This window comes from Symphalangus syndactylus, chromosome 7 (assembly GCF_028878055.3).
Source record: "Symphalangus syndactylus isolate Jambi chromosome 7, NHGRI_mSymSyn1-v2.1_pri, whole genome shotgun sequence".
Lineage (NCBI taxonomy): Eukaryota > Metazoa > Chordata > Mammalia > Primates > Hylobatidae > Symphalangus > Symphalangus syndactylus.
This window is the reverse complement of record NC_072429.2, coordinates 25,379,123-25,402,544: the sequence shown is the minus strand read 5'-3', so window position 1 is coordinate 25,402,544 and position 23,422 is coordinate 25,379,123. Positions and strand designations below refer to the sequence as shown.

General features: G+C 36.0%; 1 protein-coding gene across 2 annotated transcripts in view; it reads right to left on the bottom strand.

Annotated features, from left to right (window-relative positions):
- The window catches only part of GABRB2 (gamma-aminobutyric acid type A receptor subunit beta2), a 262,315-nt gene that overhangs the window by 124,723 nt on the left and 114,170 nt on the right, over window positions 1-23,422 (bottom strand). The window lies entirely within an intron of this gene.

The window sequence follows — 23,422 nt, the reverse complement described above, 5'->3', positions numbered from 1 at the left end:
GGCATAGTTGTTTAGAACACTTAGTACCTTTATTATTTTATCACAAATAAATAAATACGTTCCTTCAATTTGTCTTTATATTTCTGTCATGATTTTTTACTAATCTTTCTATTGACCTTCTAGAAGCCAAAAAATATATACATTTAGAGGTTATATATATATATATAAGAGTTATCAAGGTATGTTTTCTGATTAATGAGGCATCATAGGATCATGAAAGAACACAAGTTTTAAAACATTCCAAATGTAGGTCCTTGGCACATAGTAGACCCTTTAAAAATTTACATCTGCTGAGGGAAACTAAAAGTAGAAACTAATGTTGAATTTGATCAACTTTAGCTTACTCTAGTGTGAGGGGCACTATACTATGTGTTGGGAACAGAGAAGTAAGATATAGCTCCAGCTTGGGAGAAACGATCTATAGCTAGACATTTTTATTTAAAAGGTCTTGGACAAAATCTAAACCGTAACCCAGGTAGACTGAGCCTATGGAATTCCTGAGTCAGGTGTGGGAGTCTCACTCCTCAGGTGCAGAATGGAAACGTGATTAACTTGAAGTAAGTCATTCTTGGCTCTTTAGTTTGATTTCTGTTTCATTAAGGTTTGTGCTCTGTTAATTCTGTAAGTCTCCTAGAGCTGATGTTTGTCCCAATTCCTTCATTTCTTTCCGCAAGTCCTGTTGGCTCTGCTGCATCGATTCCTTACCATCTCCACTGCCTCCCCTCTGAGTCTACATCCCCAATGCCTTACATCCATATCACTGCAGGAGCTTGGTCTCCCAGCCACTCTATTCACTGCTCCACTACGCATTATCCACAAAACTGTCAGATCTTTTAAAAACATAAATTAGATCTTTTCACTCCTCTGCTTAACATTTTCAATGGCTCTTCCAAGATGAGCCAGAGTCCTGGCTATAGCCTGTTGTATCTGGAATACTCTGGTCCTTTCCTTCCTTCCCAGTATCATCTCATTCCATGTCCTCAATCAATATCTTTCGGCCTTCTTACTTGTTTGCTCTGCCTAGAACACGTGTCTCCCTGATCTTTACAGAGCCCTCGCTCCTGAACCTTCAGTTGAAAATGACCTTTCCTGAGAGTCCCTTTCCAAGCAGCCCACCCAAAGTGGCTGCCTTAACTAATGCTCCATCTTATCTTTCTGTTTATTTCCTTCAAGCAATCACCAAAACCTGAAATTATTTTGCTTATTTTTAGCTTATCTGTTTTTAGAGACAGTTTGTTGCTTTGTTGTCCAGGCTGGAATGCAGTGGCACAATCTCAGCTCACTGCAGCCTCAACCTCCTGGTCTCAAGCAATCCTCTCGCATCCTCCCAGAGTGCTGGGATTACAAGCATGAGCACCCATGCTTGTAAATTTTTTACTACTTAGCCATTGGGAAATATTATCCAAAAATGAATTGTATCATAAAATATTAACATAGAGCAAGAAAACATGCACCCAACCTTATTTACATTTTATAAGAATCTGTCTTCCAATAAAGTTTAAGCTGTTTAAGGGCACAGACTTTGTTCTATTTGCTGTCAAGGAACTCAATAAGTATATGATGGATGAATAAATAAATAAATTTATAAAGATGCCAGGAGTTGGTTTTGCTCATTGTACGTCTTTCTATTAATATTTGGAAGATTATTTTATTACATTATTTCTTTTTTTAACTTAAAATTAGAATGTGTCTTAGGTTGTAGAGGTTCTTTTTATATTTTAACAATGGATACATTTTAATTCATTTAATTAAGATTACATAAATAGTACCAGAGTTTATCTTATCAACTTGATTGTTTATGTATTCAATGGGATTTACCAAATTCTTATATTCTATAAATTCTATTAAAAGTTACATTAGCATTTTATTGTTCACTCAAGGTTAAAAAATTATAACTTATTTTGTCTCTGTGACACTTGGCTAAATTTCTCACGGGTCCACTGATGTTTTTGTGTTTTAGTTGGTTTTACATGTACATTCTGAATTGCCAATAACATACAGAGATCTTTACTATAGAGAACAGACATTTTCAACAGAAATAAAATTAGGTAGATGATGGGCATATTAAACACCAATGCTATTTATGTAAAATGGCAGAAATAATCCTGTCTTGAGAAACTAGAGAAAATTAACCTCATCTGACAGAATGAATACAAAAGATATGAAAGTTACAAGGGCATATATACAATTAAAAAAAGAGAGAGAGCCAAGTATAGAAGGCTTGATTGTGTTAATGAGTGAAGTTTGCAATTGCTACTAGAGATTGTGGCTCATACTTTCTGCTGATACATGTTCATGGCAACTAGCATCCGTGAACTGGTGCTGGAAACACCAAGAAAAATATTTTGGCTAATGCTACTGCAGGAGCAATGAGTTCTATTCATGTTTTAAAAATAAATTAGAAGAAAGTGTTTTCCTCACAAATGCATTCCTGTTTAGTCCAGCATTTTACTGTTGTTTTAATGATACAATACACTTCATAAAGCTAAAAGACATTTATAGTGTCTTCTAGTCAATATTTACAAAGCATTTGTAAGTGTCTTCTATTGGATTAGAACAGAAACTTTGGAGCCAAAATAGTCTATTTGGAGTCCTGATCATATAGTCGATGATGAGTAACAGACAAGTCATTGTATTCTCTGACACTTAGTTGCCTCATCCTGAAAATTTCAATGAAAACTTGCCACCCTACTTTGCTGTGATACAACAAAAGTAGGAATGTGTTTAACTCACAAAATGTTCTGCAACTTTTTTGTAGTTATTACTACCTGCTAATGTGTAGATACTGTGATAACTCATTTTACTAGAAGTTATTTGGCAGTGTGAGTACATGTTTATACACATAAAGACATGTAGAATACCCACACAATTACATTATAAGCAAGGCAGAGATATCAAGATGGATGTAAATAGCTTCCCAACACATAAATATGCAAAATAAATAATTACTCCCTACATATATATGGAATTCTATGAAACAAAATATAGATATACAACAAACTTGCATCTTTCCAGGTGTGTTATGAGATCAGGAGCCACATCTGTTCTGTCATACTTATATCTCAAGCCCTTTGATAAGTACCTGGCACATGCCACCAACCCCAAATAAAAAATATTAATTATTATAATAATAAATGTAACAATAAATAAAACAAAGGGAGGGATCAATAAACATAAGCATCCCAAAACTAAGGATTTTGATGCAATTATCTATATTTAGTAAGTGCCTTATTTAACTCATGTAAAAACTCTCAAATATATTTGAAAGTTAAAATATAGAAGAAGCTGTCCTGGAATTAATCTATTCCAAAAAGCTCAGGAATAAACATCTAAATCTGTTGTTTGAGACTTTTTGATTTATAACAGAGCTGTTTCTACAGGAAGAAGTCAATACAATAAACACAGTTAATGAGCTTTTCATGAACATGTCTTTCTGAGTCATGACAAACATCCTTCATGGACCTTAAATAACTCAACACCACTACTAGGAGTCTTTGAAGTGAGGCTAGTACACCATTATGCAGGTATCCTGATTAATTTTTAAGACCATTGTGAAACAGCTCTGTCTTCAATCAAAGGAAAGAGTTAATGATGCCTCAAGAATGTGTCTTATTTATCCGTAGTAAATCGTCTATAGTTAAAAGTGGAAATGTGCTTTCTGTGGGGTAAATTCTATTGTATGATGAAGACCACCCTTGGGAAATGGTAATATTCTGACTGGCCTAAGAGAGGTTCGGGTAAATTTTTTACCACTTAGCCATTGGGAAATATTATCCAAAAATGAATTGTATCATAAAATATTAACATAGAGCAGGAAAACAAATACATAGCACAGCCTAAACAGTCACTCAAGCCACCTATACAATCAAGAAATGCAACAAGTAAGCCAGGATTTTGTACCAAAGCCATACTAAATATTTTATAGTGTCACTACCTGAGATTTATTGATGCTAACATAGTATTCCAAGTTTGGGTTTTTTGTTTGTTTTTGTTTTTGGTTTTGAGATGGAGTTTTGCTCTTTTGCCCAGGCTGGAATAAAGTGGCGCTATCTCGCCTCACTGCGACCTCCACCCCCCAGGTTCAAGCGATTCTCCTGCCTCAGCCTCCCTACTAGCTGGGATTATAGGCAACTGCCACCACACCCAGCTAATTTTTGTATTTTTAGTAGAGACAGCATTTCGCTATGTTGGCCAGCCTGGTCTCGAACTCCTGACCTCAGGTGATCCACTCGCCCTGGCCTCCCGAAGTGCTAGGATTACAGGCGTGATCCACCGCATCCAGCCCCAAGTTTGTTTTTGTTTTGTTTTGTTTTGAGACAGGTTCTCACTCTCATCCAGGCTGGAGTGCAGTGGCATGATCTCAGCTAACTGCAACCTCCACTCCCCAGGTTCAAGCAATCCTCCTACCTGAGCCTTCTAAGTAGCTGGAACTACAGGTGTGCACCACCACACTTGGCTAACTTTTTAAATTTTTCGTAGAGACAAGGTCTCACTATATTGTCCAGGCAGGTCTTGAATTCCTGTGCTCAAGCAATCCTCTCATCTCGGCCTCCCTGAGTGTTGAGATTGCAGAGACGAGCCACCATGCCCAGCCAGCATTCCAAGTTTGGATATGACATCTGGATCCAAGTTTGATAATGACCAAAGATAGCCATTAATCAATAACAAATGCCTTTGCCAGCCAATACGAAAACCCCAGAATCATAATCAAGGTGACATAACTTGGGCCTTTCAGTAGACTCCTTAAGAGGGGCTTCAGGACTAGAATATATGTTCAAACATGTGACTAAACATGTGAGAATCTTGTTGGGATTTTAACCAGAAATTATAAGAAAGTGACTTTGGATTCCTACCTTTTTGATTTCTTTATATAAGCAACCATCGAAATATTCCACGAGAAAAAAAAAATTTCTCAACATCTTTCTCTGTTTAAAAAAAAGTAGATGCCTTGGCTGAGGCAGGAGAATGGCGTGAACCCGGGAGGCGGAGCTTGCAGTGAGCCGAGATCGCGCCGCTGCTCTCCAGCCTGGGCGGCAGAGCGAGACTCCGTCTCAGAAAAAAAAAAAAAATTAGATGCCTTAACCCTAACTACATTCAAAACATATTGTTGTAATACACAGCATGCTTTTACTTTGCTCAAAATGTGCATTTACATAAAAGCACAATTTATTCTAATTACAAAGAGTAAAGAAATTCTCCAGCATTAGTGGGCATGAGTTACTAGAGAAAAATTAACATGTTAAAAAGGCTAATTATAAAAAATATATTGATATATGTTTTTGCAAACTACAAAGCAAACTAATATAAAAACTTCAGCTAGTGGGGGAAAAGATCTAACTGCTGAATTTAAGCATTAGAGTATGAACTAAACTTCTGAAAATTCTAAAGAGCTCACCTGAGTCTTTTCCCCCAACGTTACTTTAAAAAATTCTTACTTTCAAATTCTCCAAGAAGACTTGATGTTATTCTGTGTCTCACAACCATTTTAGTTAGAAAATGGAATAAATATCTTACTTATATTTCCCTTATAATATGTTCTTATGTTTTGTAGAACAGGTAAAACATTGCTTGCAGGAGTTAGGTGACTTTCACTTTGGCACTCTCACTAATAACTAACATATTGATCGCTTACTATGTTCACGACACTATCTAGTGTCACTGACATATATCATCTCATTTAATGTGAGTTAAATCCTATTGTTATTCCCATTTTATACATGAGAAAATTGAGGCACAGAAAAGTAGAGTGATTTTCCCCAAGAGTCACACGGTGAGTGGTAGAGCTGGAATATGAATTTTGGATGTTTGACTCCAGAGACCACATTTTTAACTAGAATGTGGTAGCTAACTTCCTAGTTGACCTTGGTAAAGTCATTTAGCTTCTCTGGAGGATTGATCAATTTCTTACATACCAAATGAGCTTAGAAATTCTATAATCCCATGAAAATACATTACATGTTCTGTGACCTTGTATATTTTGTAATTTTGTTTTACCCACACATTCAAATGCTGTATTTCACAGCTGTTCATTCTGCTTTAGTCAATTATGTAGATTAGCCCACCCCAGACAAGCAAATACAGGCCTCTCCCCAAGGAGTCCCACTTAATATTTTTCCCTGATTGAAGGTCTCCCTCAGCATTCCTCGCCATTCTTCCTCTAGATTTACCTCCACAGAGGCCTTCTGCTCAGATTAAAATCTCCAAGACTCATGCATAATTGTTTTTAAAAGCTCTTTAAAAGTCCTCATAGTCACATGAGCTACTACGCTCAACTTTGTAATCACCAAAAAAAGTAAGATTGCTAGCAATCATGTTCCCATTTGATAAATCATGCATTTCAGATTAGAGCTATTTGTACTCTTCTGCAGCTGTTTGGCCTTCTGTGACTTTTTCATTTTCTGGAATCTTATCCTCTGCAAAGAAACTGTGACCATTAAAGGGCTACACAGGTTTCTGCCACAGATTCAGGCACTATTATGAAGACATTCCCTTAAATAGCATGCTGTGGAATCAAAGCAGCACTATGCAACAAAAATCTCATTTTTGTGAGCATATAAATACTACTCATTTGAAAATATTAATATATATATATATCAGCCTCAGCCATTATTCTTCTTCTGTTGTTAGTTCTTTGATGACCAACCTTTCTCATATTACATTCCTGGAGGTCTCATCTATAGGTACTTTGTTTATCTCAGAGGTGAGAATATGCTATCTTCTAAGTTATGTCTTAGAGGAAGTCTGCATCCCTGAAAAAGAGAAATCATTCTCTTTTTAAAATTGTAACCACTGAAATCTGGACTCCTATCTCCCACCATATACAAAAATTAACTCAAAATGGATTAAATAGTAAAATATAAGACCCAAAGCTATAAAAATTCCAGAAGTAAATGTAAGAAAAACTCTTCTTGACCCTCAATCTAGGCAAATAATTTATGACTAAGACTTCAAAAGCAAATGCAACATAAACAAAAATAGACAAACGGGACTTAATTAAACCAAAGGGCTTCTGCACAGCAAAAGAAATAATCAGCAATAGATAACCTATAGAATGGGAGAAAATGTTTGCAAACTAGGCATCTGACAATGACTAATATCCAGAATCTACAAGGAACTCAAACAATGGAACAAGAAAAAAATAACATCATTAAAAAGTGGGCAAAAGATATTAACAGACATTTCTGGCCAAGTGCTATGGCTCACACCTATAATCCCAGCACTTTGGGATGCCGAGGAGGGCAGATTGCTTGAGCGCATGAGTTCGAGACCAGCGGGGGAAGCATGGCAAAATCCTGTCTCTTCAAAAAATACAAAAATTAGCTGGGCATAGTGGCATATGCCTGTGGGCCCAGCTACTCGGAAGGCTGAGATGGGAGAATCACCTGAGCCTTGGAGGTCAAGGCTGCAGTGAGCCTTGGTTGAGACACTGCACTCTAGCCTGGGTGACAGAGCGAGACCCTGTGTCAAAAACAAACAAACAACCAAACAAACTAATTAACTAACAAAAAAGATATTTCTCAAAATAAGCCATACAAGTGGTCCACAAACATATGAAAAAATGTTCAACATCACTAATCATCAGAGAAATGCATGTTAAAACCATAATAAGATATCATCTCACCCCAGTCGGAATGGCTATTATGAAAAAGTAAAAAATGGCAGATGTTGGCAAGGATATGGTAGAAAAGGGAACACTTATACACTGTTGGTGGGAATGAAAATTAGTATAACCTTTACGAAAAACAGTGTGGAGATTTCTCAAAGAACTAAAAATAGAGCTACCATTCAACCAAGCAATCCAACTACTGGGTATCTAACCAAAGGAAAATAAACCATTACGCCAAAAGGATAACTGCTCTTATACGTTTATCTCAGCACTATTCACACTAGCAAAGTCATGGAATCAACCTACATGTCCATCAACAAATGACTGGATACGGAAAATGTGGTATATGTACACTGTAGAATGCTATGCATTAATGAAAAAGAACGAAATCTTGTCTTTGCAGCAACACAGATGGGGCTGGAGGCCATTATCCTGAGTAAAATAACTCAGAAACAGAAAGGTAAATACGGAATGTTCCTCACTTGTAAGTGGGAGCTAAACAATGTGTACACATGTACCTACAAAGGAAAGCAACACACACTGGGGACTGCAAAAGGCAGGGAGGTAGGAGGGCAGTGAGGGTTGAAAAATTACCTACAAGGTTCAGTGTTCACTATTTGGGGAATGGGTACCCCAGAAGCCCAAGCCTCACCATTATGCAATATATCCACATAACAAACCTGACCATGTAACCTCTGAATGTATAAAAATAAAAATAAATAAAAAATTAAAATGATCATGATAAGAAATATAGTTGAACCAGAGTCTCTTACAGACTAGAAAGCCACGCTCTGACTATTTCAAAAACGATTAATTTTTTTCTCAATGTAAAACAAATGCCTCAATATGCCAGATACGTTTTATTGCATTCATTAAAATATCTATCTAATATTTTATTTTGATTTGTGACACATCAGAGTCATACCATTTCAGAACAAGTTTATCAGTTTTATCCCAGTCTTTTAATTTTTTTAACAAATGCAAAAAAAAAATGTGGCTTGAAGATGTTGATGTACAACTAGGCAGTGACAGACCAAGTGACAGCCTCAGCTGGGTCTCTTTTCACTTATTCCAAATATTATTTTTCACTCCTGCAAATATTATTTTAAAATGTGAACTACACATGTTGGGCGTCTTCCCTTCCTTTTCAGTTCCACAGTCTACCTTTAACCACCAAGTTGTGTGTCCCTAAAGAGTAGACAGTTTGGACTTCCGAAACAGGCTCCCTGGGCTTCAGGGCAGATGTGGCCAATGGGGAGCAGAGCAGGAGTCTGGGGTTGGAGGAGAGGGAGACCAGGGAAATTGTCTCACTCTGCAAAACGTGTGGCCAGGTTGCCCTGTCTTGCTTCTGTAAGACCTGTGGCCAGGTTCCCTTGTCTGTTCCCTCCTTTTCCCCTTCAGAAATGGAAGGCTGCAGAGCTGGTGGCAACCTGGGGATTCTATCTCTGGGAGGGAGGGAGTGCTGCTCTTCTTTTTGTAAATAGTCTTTTCATTGCACTCTCCTCAAATTACCCCATTTTCAGTGTGCCATCTGCTGCCTGTCAGGTCTCTGACTGATAGAATACATTGTAGAAGTGTATTTAAAATCTGAGGTTCTTCTAGCTAGGCTGTCCATCAAAAAATTAGAACTCTTCCATTCCTGGGTCCTTTGTGTTGGGATTTTGGGGTTAAGGGAATGAAGGTTCCTACCACCTTAAATGAACTTCTCCCTTTCTATCATTTTGATGTCAGCTCACCATAACCCACCTATGGAGCCTTCTCCCACCACCCAACTAAAGCAGCCCTTCTTCCCTCACCATTGGCCACGGCCTCATCCCCAGTTTTATTTTCTTCATGATATTTGTCACCATCTGAAACTATCCTGTGTGTGTATTTGCTTAATTGCTATTTTTTAGGCCCTTTAGTGCATTCAGCTCTGTCTAGTGTTGGGTTTTCCAGAAGCAGACCCTGAAGGACATTTATTAAGGACCACCACCTGTGAAAGAAAGGAAGTTGTGCGGTTGAACAAAGAAGGCAAACTGTGCTGCATGATGCAAGCTCCATGGAGCCTCAGCAACCCAGCAGGAGAGATCTGGCAGGAGTGTTGCCATTATCGACCCCCAGATAACTGAAATGGCCTTTATATCCTCTCTTTCCCGCCACCACATGTTTACACACCTTCCTGGGACATGCAGCATCAGTGGACGGAGGAAAAAATATGTGCAATTAATTTTTTTCTCTCTCTCATGGTAGGGCACTTGCTGAAAGTTCAGTTGGCAACATATTCTGTGGCTGACTCAATCTCTAACATGCCCCCACACATATTTTCACTGCAGTACCTGGTTGCAACTGCATGGAAAATATGTGTAAGGGCTTGTTAGAGGGTCCTTTGGTGTCGGCTTCAGGAAAACCCAACATCAGACAGACCCTTCAATCCACTATGGGGCCCAGATAGCAATTAAGCAAATACATCCACAGGATATTTTCAGATGGTGACAAATATCATGAAGAAAATAAAACGAGTAGGTGACCAATGGTCAGGGATGAAAGGCTGCTTTAACTGGGTGGTGGAGAAGGCTTCTTAAGTGAGCTATGATGAGCTGAAATTTTCTGCAACATAAAATAAAATAAATATTTTCTTTTACATAAAATAGGTAATAAATATGTGGAAAAATGCTTAACAGCATTAGAAACCACAAATATGTATTTGAAATACAAATTAGGCCATGACAATTATTGCTTATCTAATCAGCAAAAATTAAAGGAATTATAATATCTGGTACTACAAATTCTACAGGGAAATAGATCCTCTTGCACATACTGGCAGGAGGACTGTAAATTGGCACAAACTTTCTGGAGGGTAATTAGGCAATATTTATCAAAATCCACCAAATGTGCAAACATGTGTTCCTAAAAATTTCACTCTAATAAATTAATGTGAATTTATGCAAAACTATATGCCAGGATGTTAAACACAACTTTATTTATAGTTGGGCAAAAAATCTCAGAAACATTCTAGGTAAGTACTACATAGGTGTATATGTATATATAGCTAATATACAAGTAGATTTAAATGAATTTTGATTCATTCCATATACATATTCTATAGACTTATATGTATATATAGCTAATATATAAGGATATTTAAATGAATTTTGATCCAGTCACATAATATAATAAAAAAACACTTTAAGAAGAGTGAGGACATAGGAAAGTTTTATTAATAAGTGAAAGTTAAAAAAGCATATGGGAAATCAAGTTGTATAGTATGATTTCACATTTATTTAAAAAGGTTTATTAAGTGTACAAATGACTAAAATTATACTAAAATAAGCAGTGGAAATATAGTTGATTTTTGTTTTCTTATATTTTCTATAGTTTCACTGTTTCTATGGTGAATATGCATTTTTCCCTCTAAAAAATGTTATTAAGAGAATTTTCTCTAAGTTTGCACTAATTCCTTGTCAATAACTTACTCTATTTGCATTAGCTTATGTTCTCTTCATGAGATATGGGATATGCATGGGATACTAACATTCCATGGGTTGTAAATGATCAGCATAACTATATCAAACGTAGGCGCTTCCATAAACTGCATGTGCCATTTAAATGTTGGTGGAAATATCATCATTTAATTACAGGTTTTCAAAGTAGAAAAGATGATAAAATGATGTCTATACAAATATCTTTCTAATGATTGAATTCCATCCATAAGATCTCTATAATTATTGTTCTAATGAATCTCTTCAGTGCTTTGGAACTCATTCTCTCTGAAAGGAAACTATTCCATCTTTGAAAACCTATGATTACCAGCAAGTTTTTCTATATTTAACAGTTTCAATTCAGTTCTTCAATTGTAAATTATTTATTCATGTACTTGCAGGTTGTTTTTGTGTGTGTGTGTCTGGGGGGTGTTTCTCTTTTGCTTAGTGATGCATTCTAGTTTTTGATATTTTGTTGTGATAAAAGTTATCAATCATTTACATTGTTATTTCTTAAACTGTTTTGTGTTGGGAAAAATCCCTCTTCATCCTGAGAGAAGATAAGGATTTTGAGATAGGCATACCTCCTTTTATTGTGCTTTGCTTTACTGCACCTTGCAGGCATTGCGTTCTTTGCAAATTGAAGTTTTGTGGTAACCATGTGTCAAGCAAGTCTATTCCAATTTTCTTCCAAATCATGTGCTCACTTCCTGTCTCTGTGTCAAATTTTGGTAATTCTCACAATATTTCAAACTTTTCAATTTTTATTATGTGTGTCACTATTGTAATTGTTCTGGGGAGGCACAAATCATGTCCATATAAGACAGTGAACTTAATAGAATGTTTGTTTTACGACCAGCCATACCCATCTCTCTCTCTCCTCAGGCCTTCCTATTCCCTGAGACACAACAGTATTGAAATTAGGTCAGTTAATAATTCTACAATGGCCTCTAGGTGTTCTAGTGAAAGAAAGGTTTCCATGTGTCTCACTTTAAAGTAAAAGCTAGAAATGATTACTTTTAGTAAGAAAGGCATATGATAGCCAAAACAGGCTGAAAATTAGGCCTCTTGTGCCACATAGCCATGTTATGAATGTAAAACAAAAGTTCCTGAAGGAAATTTAAAGTTCTATGCCAGTGAACACATGAATAATAAGGAAGCAAAACAACATCATCGCTGATGTGGAGAAAGTTTTAGTGCTCTAGATGGAAGATCAAATCATCCACAACATTCCCTTAAGCTGAAGTCTAATCCAGAGAAAAGCTCTAAATCCCTTTAATTCCATGAAGGCTATGAGAGATGAGGAAGCTGAAGAACGCAAGTTGGAAGCTAGCAGAGGTTGGTTCATGAAGTTTAAGGAAGGAAGGCATCTCCATAACATAAAAGTGCAAGGTGAAGTTCAAGTGCTGATGGAGAAAAGCTGTAGAAAATTATCCAGAAGATGTAGCTAAGGTCATTGATGAAGGTGGCTGCTCCACACAACAAAGTTTAAATGTAGACAAAACAGCCTTTCATTGGAAGAAGATGCTATCTAGGACTTTCATAGCTAGAGAGGTGAAGTCAATTTCTCGATTCAAAGCTTGAAAGGACAGGCTGACCTTCTTGTTAAGGGCTGGTGACTCTTATTAATGCAGGTGGTGACTTTAAGTTGAATGTAGGGCTCACTGACCATTCCCAAAATCATAAGGCCCTTAAAAGTTATGCTAAATCTGCTTTGCATGTGCTCTGTAAATGGAAAGACAAAGCCAGGATAATAGCACATCTGTTTACAGCACGATTTGCTAACAATTTTAAGCCTACCATTGAGACCTACTGCTCAGAAAACAAAGGTTCCTTTCAAAATGTTACTCTTCATTGACAATGCACCTGGTCACCCAAGAGCTCTTATGGAGATATACAAGGAAATCAATATTTTTAGGCCTGCTACCATGACATCCATTCTGCTGTCTATGGATCAAGGAGTAATTTTGACTTCCAAGTCTCATTATTTAAGAAATACATTTCATAAGGTTATTGCTGTCATGTATAGTGATTCCTTTGATGGATCTGGGCAAAGTAAATTGAAAACCTGGAAAGAATTCACCATTCTTGATGCCATTAAGACCAATAATGATTCATGGGAGGAGTTCAAAATACCAACATTAATAAGAGTTTAGAATAAGTTGATTCTACTCTCACTGATGACTTTAAGGAGTTTATGACTACAGTTGAGGAAGTCACTACAGATATAGTAGAAATAGTAAAAGAGCTAGAATTAGAAGTGGATCTTGAAGATATGACTGAATTTATGCAACCTCATGATGAAACTTTAATGATTGAGAATTTTTTTCCTATGGATGGACAAAGAAAGTGACTTCTTGAGATAAAACCTATTCCAGGTGAAAATGCTATGAATATCATTGAAATAACAATGAAGAACTTATAATATTACAGGAACTTAGTTGATAAAACAGCAGCATGGTTTGAAGGATCGACTCCAATTTTGAAAATGCTATCAAGCAGCAAAGCATGCCACAGAGAAATCTTTTGTGAAATGAAGACTCAATAAATATGACAAACTTCATTGTTGTTTTATTTTAATAAATTGTTTCAGACACCCCAAATCAGCAATCACCACCCTGATCATTCAGCAGCCATAAACATCAAGGCAAGGCTCCCCATCTCCAAAAAGATTATGACTCACTGAAGTCTCAGATGATCATTAGTACATTTTTTAGCAATGAAGTATTTTAAATAAGGAATGTACATTATTTTTATCAAATATAATGTTACCACACACAATACACTACAGTATAGTGTAAGCATAACTTTTTGTGCATTGGGAAATAAAAAGTTGTGATTCACTTTATTATATTTGCTTTATTGCAGTGGTCTAGGAAAAAAACCTGCAATATCTCTGAGGTATGCTTCATATTTCTATCTGTCTTACGGTCTCAATATTTATAGTTAATTATTAAATCTATCAGAAGTTAATATTGACACATGGTGTGCATGAGGACATAGCTTACATTTTTCATAGAAATAGTGGGGTACCACCTTTCTCCTAGCAAATTGTCTTTTTGTTTTTTCAAATATAATATGTGATGAGGATGTGAATAAACTGACTTTCTCATAATTGCTTGTAGAATATAAATTGGCTCAATCTTTATAAAGGGTAACTTGGATATCAAGGATCTCTCACATGTTGACCCAGTAGTGTTACTTACAGGATTTTATCCAATGGAAGCAATTAGAAAAGATAAAGAAGCGTACACAAGGATCTGCATCACTACATGACTCATAACAGTGAGGAGTGGGATCACAGTGTTTGGTAAAGGAACGTAAGTTTGTCATGCCCACAGGCACCGAGGGCAATTATAGAAATCAAGCAGTGCTAGACTTGGGTCTTGATTTTACCTCTTGCTATGTAGAGGAGCTGCTAATACACAAAAGGTCCTTTTGAACTTTGGACAAAAATTTATTCAGAACTGAGTGGAAGCAGAACCCTGAGACTCTCCCCAAAAAGCAATAAGCATAATTTTCTTCTAACTTGTGGAAATCATTTCATTCCTTCAGAAGCTTTTAATTAGTTAGAGGAGTTCTAAAGGGTCGACTGGGGGAGGGTGGTACATGCAAATCAGGGCAACCAAAACTGAAACTGAGAGAATCTTTTATAATTGAAGACAGATTAAAACAAAAATCATCTAGAAGACAAATCAGGAAAAAAAATGTACTTGACTGAAAATTCCCTCTCAAAACACACATCTGTAATGCAGGGTTGTTTAAAAACACAAGATGAAATGAAGCAAAACATCCCCTTGTACCCAAATGATGGCATATTTAGTAAGAAGCTCAGTTGACTAAATAAAGAATTAAAGCAGAATGAAATGAATCATAATAAAAAGAAACTGGGGCTCATTTTAAAGAAGGATCTCAAAAAAACAAAAAGACTCAGAAGAAAAGGGTATAAATACTAATGTTGGAAATTACACACAATTTACAATAAAAAGCACTAACAATATTATAGCACATTGGCAAAAAGGCAAGGATGAAAGCGATCACACTTGATCCCTGGATGAAAAAAAGAAAATTGACAACAGGAGCTATTAGAAAAGAAGATGTGTATGTCACCATTGTCATATGAACAATTTCATTTCATACAAGTTGGAAGATGGGAACAGGGTTGAAAGAATGAGAGAATAGTCAACCAAGATAAAGAACAGCTGTGTTGTGACTATTTCCCAATAATTCCCCATCCTGGTCTCTAACTTTTTCCTATCTCTGCCATCTGTTTCTCTTTCTCTTAAAAAATAAAGAGCAAAAAATATGGCAAAGGGCTTCATAATTCAGTGAAATGATACTGGATATTAAAATCTGAAAATTAATTGTTTAACTAATAGCTGAATGAACTCTGTTTGTCTAACTGGAGGAGAAGACTACTAGATGTAATAACAGTCTAGAGGGCTTTAGGGAGTGATGATCAGCTGTTCACATTTTCTGCAACAGACCAAACAGGAAGCTTTGATCATAAATTATAACATAAATGACTTGGAGGATTTAGGTTAAATAGAAAGATTACTTGGCAGATAGTGAGGGCTGTAAAATAATGAAATAACTCTACTGAGTAGATGGTAGATTTTCCTTCTGGAGATGATGGGTAAAGAACAGGTTCACCTGTCAAGGTGATGGAGGCAGGGCCTACCAATGACTCCTAATGGTCTCAGTGGGGTTCTGTACGTTCAGGTTCACCAAAGCAGCCTCTATCTTTAATTCCTAGGAACTGAAGCAAATGCCTAAATCCTTTGCAGCCTCAGCACAACTTTGTTAATTTGGCTTGTAATGAATTTTAGCTTAAAAAAACAGACAAAAACTTTAGGGATTGCTAAATGTAATTACATAACTAAAGAGTGCTAATACAGCCTAGAAATATTAAAGTAGCTCAAAGCATGTTTAATGACAACAAGGGCTAGGTAAAGATATATTTCTATCAGGTAATTATTAACAAAATGGTTTAGGAGTATTCTCAGAGCACTGGGATGCAACATTATAAGTTGGTTACAATTTTCATGCCCAGTGTTCACAGTAGTTAAGGCATTTGTGGTGGTGTAACGCTACAACATTGCTAATGAGTAATTATTTCTAGACCAATTATTTTTAAGTGATTAAGATGCATTGTACTGCTGTGACACAACTGATTTTACATTTACTTTCTCAATAGCCTCCTTGCCTTTCCCACTCCATCCCCTCTCCCCCTGCCCCATTCAAAAGCATATTAGACTCTGCTTTCCTGAGAGGAAAAAAAGATAGACTAATAATTACCAAATGCATGCCATCTCTTGAGAGAAATACAATGCAATAGGCTAGTGGTTCCTAAATCCTTTGTTTTGTTTTGTTTTTTTGTAGTTGCAACTTTGAGGTTTACAACAGAATTTGACAGGATACATATAGACAGTAAAATGGTTACTACAGTGAAGCAAATTAACATATCTGTCATCTCAGAGGGTTACCTGTGTGTGTGTGTGTGTTTGTGTGTGTGTGTGTGACAAGAGCAGCTGAAATCCACTTGACAAAAATTACTAACACAATTTTATTTCTACAGTCTTCATGTAGAACATTAGCTTTCCAGACTGGTTCATCCTACATATTTGCTACTTTGTATCCTTTTTGACCTATATCTCCTCATTTCATCCCCTACACCCTGGGTAACCACTGTTTTATTCTCCACCATCAGGGAGTTAAGGCAAGTATAAGGATTTTGAATAGGATAATGTATAAATTTAAAATCTAAAATGTGCAAGTTTATTATAATGTCGTCAATAAATTTCAAAAAGTCATTAAACTACTGAGTTGTAATACACCTGAATGACAATAAATGAATTAATCAGTATTAATCTATTCATAGATAGCCTTCATTCAGCATGGTGCTTGCTAAACCCTGTAGAAGGCATTGTCTAAAATTGTTATGATGTGGTCTTTGACCTTAAGGACCTCAAAATCAAAGCTCAGATACAAGATAAACTAATCTAGGAAGCTATTGCCTCTGCAACCTTGGATACATTATTTAACCTACTTGAGACTCAATAATAACAAAAGCACAAAAACAATTAGGGCATCTACCTCTGAACATGGATATAAAGACTAAAACAATGCATAGAAACTGTTTGGCATGGAAAAAGCATTTCCACAAATTTTATCTATAAATGTAAAATAATTATATTTATTTTTATTTATGTTTATTATTATTAGGCATCACATGGTAAGTACCAATAATGTATGTTATAAGACCTAAAATTGGCCAGGCACGGTGGCTCACTCCTGTAATCCCAGCACTTTGGGAGGCTGAGGCGGGCAGATCACCTGAGGTCAGGAGTTCGAAATCAGTCTGGCCAACATGGTGAAACCCCGTCTCTACTAAAAATTCAAAAATTAGCTGGGCATGGTGATGCACCCCTGTAATCCCATCTACTTAGGAGGCTGAGGCAGGAGAATCGCTTGAACAAGAGGGCAGAAGTTGCAGTGAGCTGAGATCGCACCACTGTAGTCCAGCCTGGGCGATAGAGCAAGACTCCATCTCAAAAAAAAAAAAAAAAAAAAAAAAAAATCCAGAAATAAGGAAAATGATTGGAAGCTGAGGCAGCCATTGCAGAGAAAATGAGCTAATGAGCTACAAGTTAGGTGATGAAAGATATACAAGATTTTGCTAGATATACTGTTTAGCCTGGAGGGATAGCCAGTCAGCATGGAGTAGTGTGAGCACACGACCAGAACCAGGACACATTGGTAAGATGAATAGATCAACTTGACTGGTAAGCAAATGTGTTGAGATTTAAACCTGGTGAAGGATGGATGAAAGGGCTTTCATCCCAGATTTAGCTTATTGTTACATATGGGAAAGAAGGCCCAGTGTTCATGCTCTTTAGATTTTTAAAAAGATAACTAGGAAGTCTAAATTTTAAAACGAAATGTCCTAATTTTAAAAGTACTGTGTTGGTCAAATAAAATATTTATATGAATTGGTCTGTCCTGAGGGCTAATGTTAAGCAGCCCTTGATATAACAATAGTTGACTTTAAATTCCAGGCTTACTAGTTTGTATTTTATCCATTTACAACTTCAGAGCATTAATTATGACATAATACACACAGAATGCTAAAATTATAAGGGATTTAAGTCTAATCAAGGAGCCACAAACTCAGATGCATAGAGGGCAGGCTTATGACCTCTGTGGTATGAGGAGCAGGTTCAACATAAGACAAAAGGGAATGGTGGGGAATGTGGTGAACTAGAGAAAACACTCCATCTAGATAAGGTATCAATTTCACAGCTTTAGCTTATTGTTACCTGTGGGAAAGATGGTCCAGTGTTCATGCTCTTTAGATTTTTAAAAAGATAATTAGGAAGTCTAAATTTTAAAATGAAATGTCCTAATTTTAAAAGGACTGTGTTGGTCAAATAAAATATTTATATGAATTGGTCTGTCCTGAGGGCTAATGTTAAGCAGCCCTTGATATAATCTGTAGTTTGTAACGTGGTATAAAAGCCTCCGAGAAACTAAGTGATTCACCCTAATTGAAACAGAGAGTTAGTTAGAGGTAAGCAATGGCAACTCTATCCAACACCAAACTAAAACTCACTGAAGGTTAAGGATTTATTCCAGTCAGTATGGAACTGTATGAGTACATGGCCACAGCCAGGATATCTATGAGGTTTCAGAGGAACTTTCCTTTTACTAATACAGTACATTTCTTTGAATTTTAGATGATTTTTTCATCACAGTCTTAAACAATGTAGCAGATGAACACAGGACAGAAAAAATGTTGTGAGTGTTAGCCCACTTTTCTTTGGTATCAGTTCAGTAGAGAGGAAAGAACATGCCTTGGGTAGCTACACAGTCACTTAGACTTGGGGAAAAACACCAGAGTTTACCATTTTCTAGTCTTGCAACCCAAAGAGGTCAGTTTGCTTGTCTTTAAAATGGAAATAATGACGCATAGTGTATAGAGTTGCTATCAGGATAACACGGAATTGGATAGCTTGGTAACATGCTATCATAACCACTTGAGTGACAGGGTCATGAAACTTGGTTTAAAAACATTGATTTAAGAAAGAAAGAGAAATATTGAGTTAAGGATCAGGAAAGGATGCTCTGATGTGAGTACTTATGTTTAAGCTCCCTGGGAAGTGTAATTTAAAGCTCAAACATGATAAAAGCCAATTAAATTACTATTAAACTACTCTGCCATTCACCTAATATAAGTAGGTGAAAATTTCATACTATGGTAAAGCAGAAGTAAGAATAGGTTATGCATGGTATTGTTAAGACAAATTGCTTTTATAATTCATTACAAGATAGAAGACTTGTGAGTTTAAGTCAATTTTCACAGTTCAGGAAAAAAAGCAAGATTTGTAATAGAACAGGGAAGTTCTCCTGGATTTACAACTGTGTCTCCAAAAACATAGAACTACCATTTTGAAAAAGAGATGGGATAACATTTGGAACCAGGCTTGGAAATAAATCTGGACCTAGCATTTCCAGCTCTGTGACACTAGTATTTTATTAATTCCTCTAACTCTGTTTCCTTTTCTATAAAACTTAGATTAAAATGCCTGTTTTATTTCAGTGACTGTGATAATTCAAACAAGAGGATGTATACAAAGTGCTTAGAACAATCATTTGCAAATTGTTGTTCAATATATGCTAACCACTCTTATCATCATTATTACAATCTATTTTAATACTCTGAGTGAGGTCAGGGGAAGCATGGTAGAATATTTTCTACCATGACAAGAAAGACAAGAAAGGATGAAGCAAGAAAAATATCACTGCAAAATATAGCAATTAATGCTTTAGAGACATATATGCATGTATGATGATGTTTTATATTAAAAGTATACAACTTATAACAGGTCTAGAATAGCAAATTCATGTTTATGCCTTCCTTTTACATAACTGGCAGGAATGCTCTGCCAAACAGTAGCCTACATAACAATAAGTAACATGTTAAATATACCTTTTGTTTCATCACAACAATTAATATTCTACAAAAAGCAGGTAAAGCGCCCAAAAATATACAGTAGTTTCTAAATTTCTCCTGCACGGTCTTTAAACTTATTTCTCTAAAACTGTTTTTTTATTTAAAGAAGAGATGCAAACCACACAGACAGATATACCACTTACATCCTTAGATTCATTTGAAAATAAACATCTAAGATTAGTAACTTCCTAAGGTGGACATTAATCAATTTTCTTAATTTCGGATAACATGGTTTTATATTCAATGCATAATTACTGTAAGATTTAAGTAGATATTGAACTGGTAGCATTCATAAGACTAGTATTCATATAAAATGTTTAATAAAAGTTTTCAGACTACTTGGAAGAACTAGGCCATGTACAACAATTTATATAGAGCAGAGTTATACACAGAATAGTTATACAGAGAATAATACAATGTATAGGACAAATTACTGGACCACCGGGTGCATTTAATCAACAACTTACTTCAATTGGTTAGCACATTGCTTTAAAAATGTGAGCCCAAATGCCTTTCAGAAGAATGTGATTTCTCCAGTTTCTCTCAGTCTCCATCCTTTGCATCACACCAGATTCTCCTTACTTTGTAATATAACAAGCCCCAGTGGGTGTCTGAGTTTGCAACCCTGCTCACAAGATACTTGGTCTGCCTCATAGCAGGTATCAGCAGTCCAAGGGCAGAATCCTACAAGGTTTTGAAGGAATTAGTCAGATTCTTGCTTTTTATCATATCAACATATAAGAGTGTTTTGGAATTTGGCTAGCACAATTTATACTGTGAGCTCCCTCCATTTTTGAGGGAAATAAACCCATTTCCAAGTCAAATGGATAGATTTATGAGTTATCAGTGCAAAGGACAATCAAATTAGGTAAATGGCAGCATCTTTAAGAGATCTCAAAGAGATAGTAAGCAGGTGCTCTAAAATTCTGGGAGTCATGCACTTGCTCTCCAGAGTCTAATTTAGCAATATGTCAATGAATTATAAAAAGGTGCATGCTTTCTAACTTTTATTGAAATAAAACAGTTTAAAACTTTTTATTGAAACATATGTCTGGAAAAGGGCTCAATGTATACGCATATAACTAGATGAGTGTAGGGCCCAGAATTGAGTGACAGCACCCAGATGAAGATGAGTTATTATTTCCAGCACCTCAGAGTCCTCCCCATGGGCTCCCCAGAAACTGCTGTTCCCCGAAAGTCACCACACCACTGACTGCCATAAACTCAGACTGGCTTTGCCTGTTTTTGTACTTCATATAAAAGGAATATTAATGTATGCTTCATTTTGTGTCTGGCTGTTTTTGTTTAATATAACCTTTGAGATTCATCTTGTACTTTATGGGGATGAGGAGATCACGTGTTTACATAGCAGAATTATATTACATTATGTGCCAAGGGCTTTGACGGTGTGCTCACAGGGATGCATACCAATATGTACGTTCTTCAATGTGTGAGCAATTTGGAGGGAAGATGCACAGTAGATACCAAAAAAATTCATAGATATAAGCTGTAACAGGTATTCTGTGTTAAGAAGCACTCCAGAAAAAAATCCAATATTTCTTTATCTATAGATATATACATTGAGAAACATGTATATATCTATAGACAAACATCCAAGATGTTAAACAAAATCACTTTTACTAATTTATACGGTAATTCCAGTAATTCTTTGACAGTAATTTCTTTGACCTCTGGCCATACAAAAACAGAATTATGGCCAGGTGTGATGGCTCACGCCTGTAATCCCAGTACTTTGGGAGACTGAGGCGGGTAGAGTGCTAGAGCCCAGGAGTTTGAGACAAGCCTAGGCAACATGGCAAAACCCTGTCTCTACTAAAAATACAAAAAAAAAAAAAAATTAGTCGGGTAGGGTGGTGCTTGCCTGTAGTCCCAACTACCCGAGAGACTTAGGTGGGAAGATCCCTTGGGCTGGGGAGGTTGAGGCTGCAGTGAGCTGTGATCCTGTCACTGCACTCCAGCCTGGGCAATCGAGTGATATCCTGCCTCCAAAAAATAAAAATAAAAAAAGAAAGAAAAATAAATATAAAACAATTATGCTTACTATTTTTTTGAATTACCCTCTTCTCATCAATTCTTGATTACTTACCAAATAAACATTCATTCAACTTTATTAAAATTGTCCCTAAAAATACATTATTAATTTATTTACAGGTTCTTTCCTATTGGAAGAACCCTGCAGGATGATTCTCTGTTAATATTCAAATATTGAAAAATAATTTATAAAGTAATTATCTTCCTATATGTTTCTATGAAAGTATCATTCATCTATTTGTCAATCCTTTACAAAAAAGAGTTAAACTTCTTAGAAAATGTTATAGATTTCCTTAAAACATGCTAAATCTCTGTCTTGATGCTTGATATTTATTTATCATGATGAAAATGTTACTGAAATGTCTCATTATCTTTTCCTATGTATTCGAATTTTAGTGTAATATTTTCAAAGAAAAAGCACCATGGAAGGATTTCTAAATATTAAAATAATGTATTGTGCATTTAGACAAAATGTGCACCCAGGTACCACTCTGATGTAAATCTCAGGGCTAAATTCAGCTCATGAACTGAGAAAATTTTAATATTATATGGTTTACATTTATTATTCTATCAACTGACACTTTGTAACCAACAGTTCAGCTCATGAACTGAGAAAATTTTAATATTATATGGTTTACATTTATTATTCTATCAGCTGACACTTTGTAACCAACAGTTCAGAAAATTTTCATTGCAATAATAAATGCTATTTATTTGTAGTCAAGACCTAAGAACTCAAAAATTCTAAATTGATTTCTAGGTTATCAAAAAGACAAGTAAATGCAAATTTGATCATGTACTCTCTGATTAAAATTATCAGTGACATCCCTTCCCCTAAAGATAAAGTCCAAGCTCTTAGAAATTACTAACAAAAGACTCTTCTTCGCTCTCTAAACTCTCTCATTTCTCATAGTTCCCCAGCTCATAGCCCATGTTCCAGCCTTTCTCAAATTCTTTTACTTACCTTTCTTCCTTTACTTTCATTCATCACATATGCTGTTCCCTCTACCTGGAATCCCCTTCCCTCTGCTCTTCTTCACACTCTACTTTATCTGGATAACCTAAGTCTTTAAGTTGTCACCTATGTCTCAGTGTACTTGTCACCCCCTCCCCATCACCCCATAAGCATACACCAAACAGATTAGTTAGAAAATGTATTTATTTATTTTTTACACTTCCTCATCTGATGGGACCTACGTGCCCTAGGTAGCTAGGTATCCTGGAGGCAAATAAGCTATTATAACTATTTTACAAATGAGGCCACAGTGGCCAGTGAAATCAGATGATTTT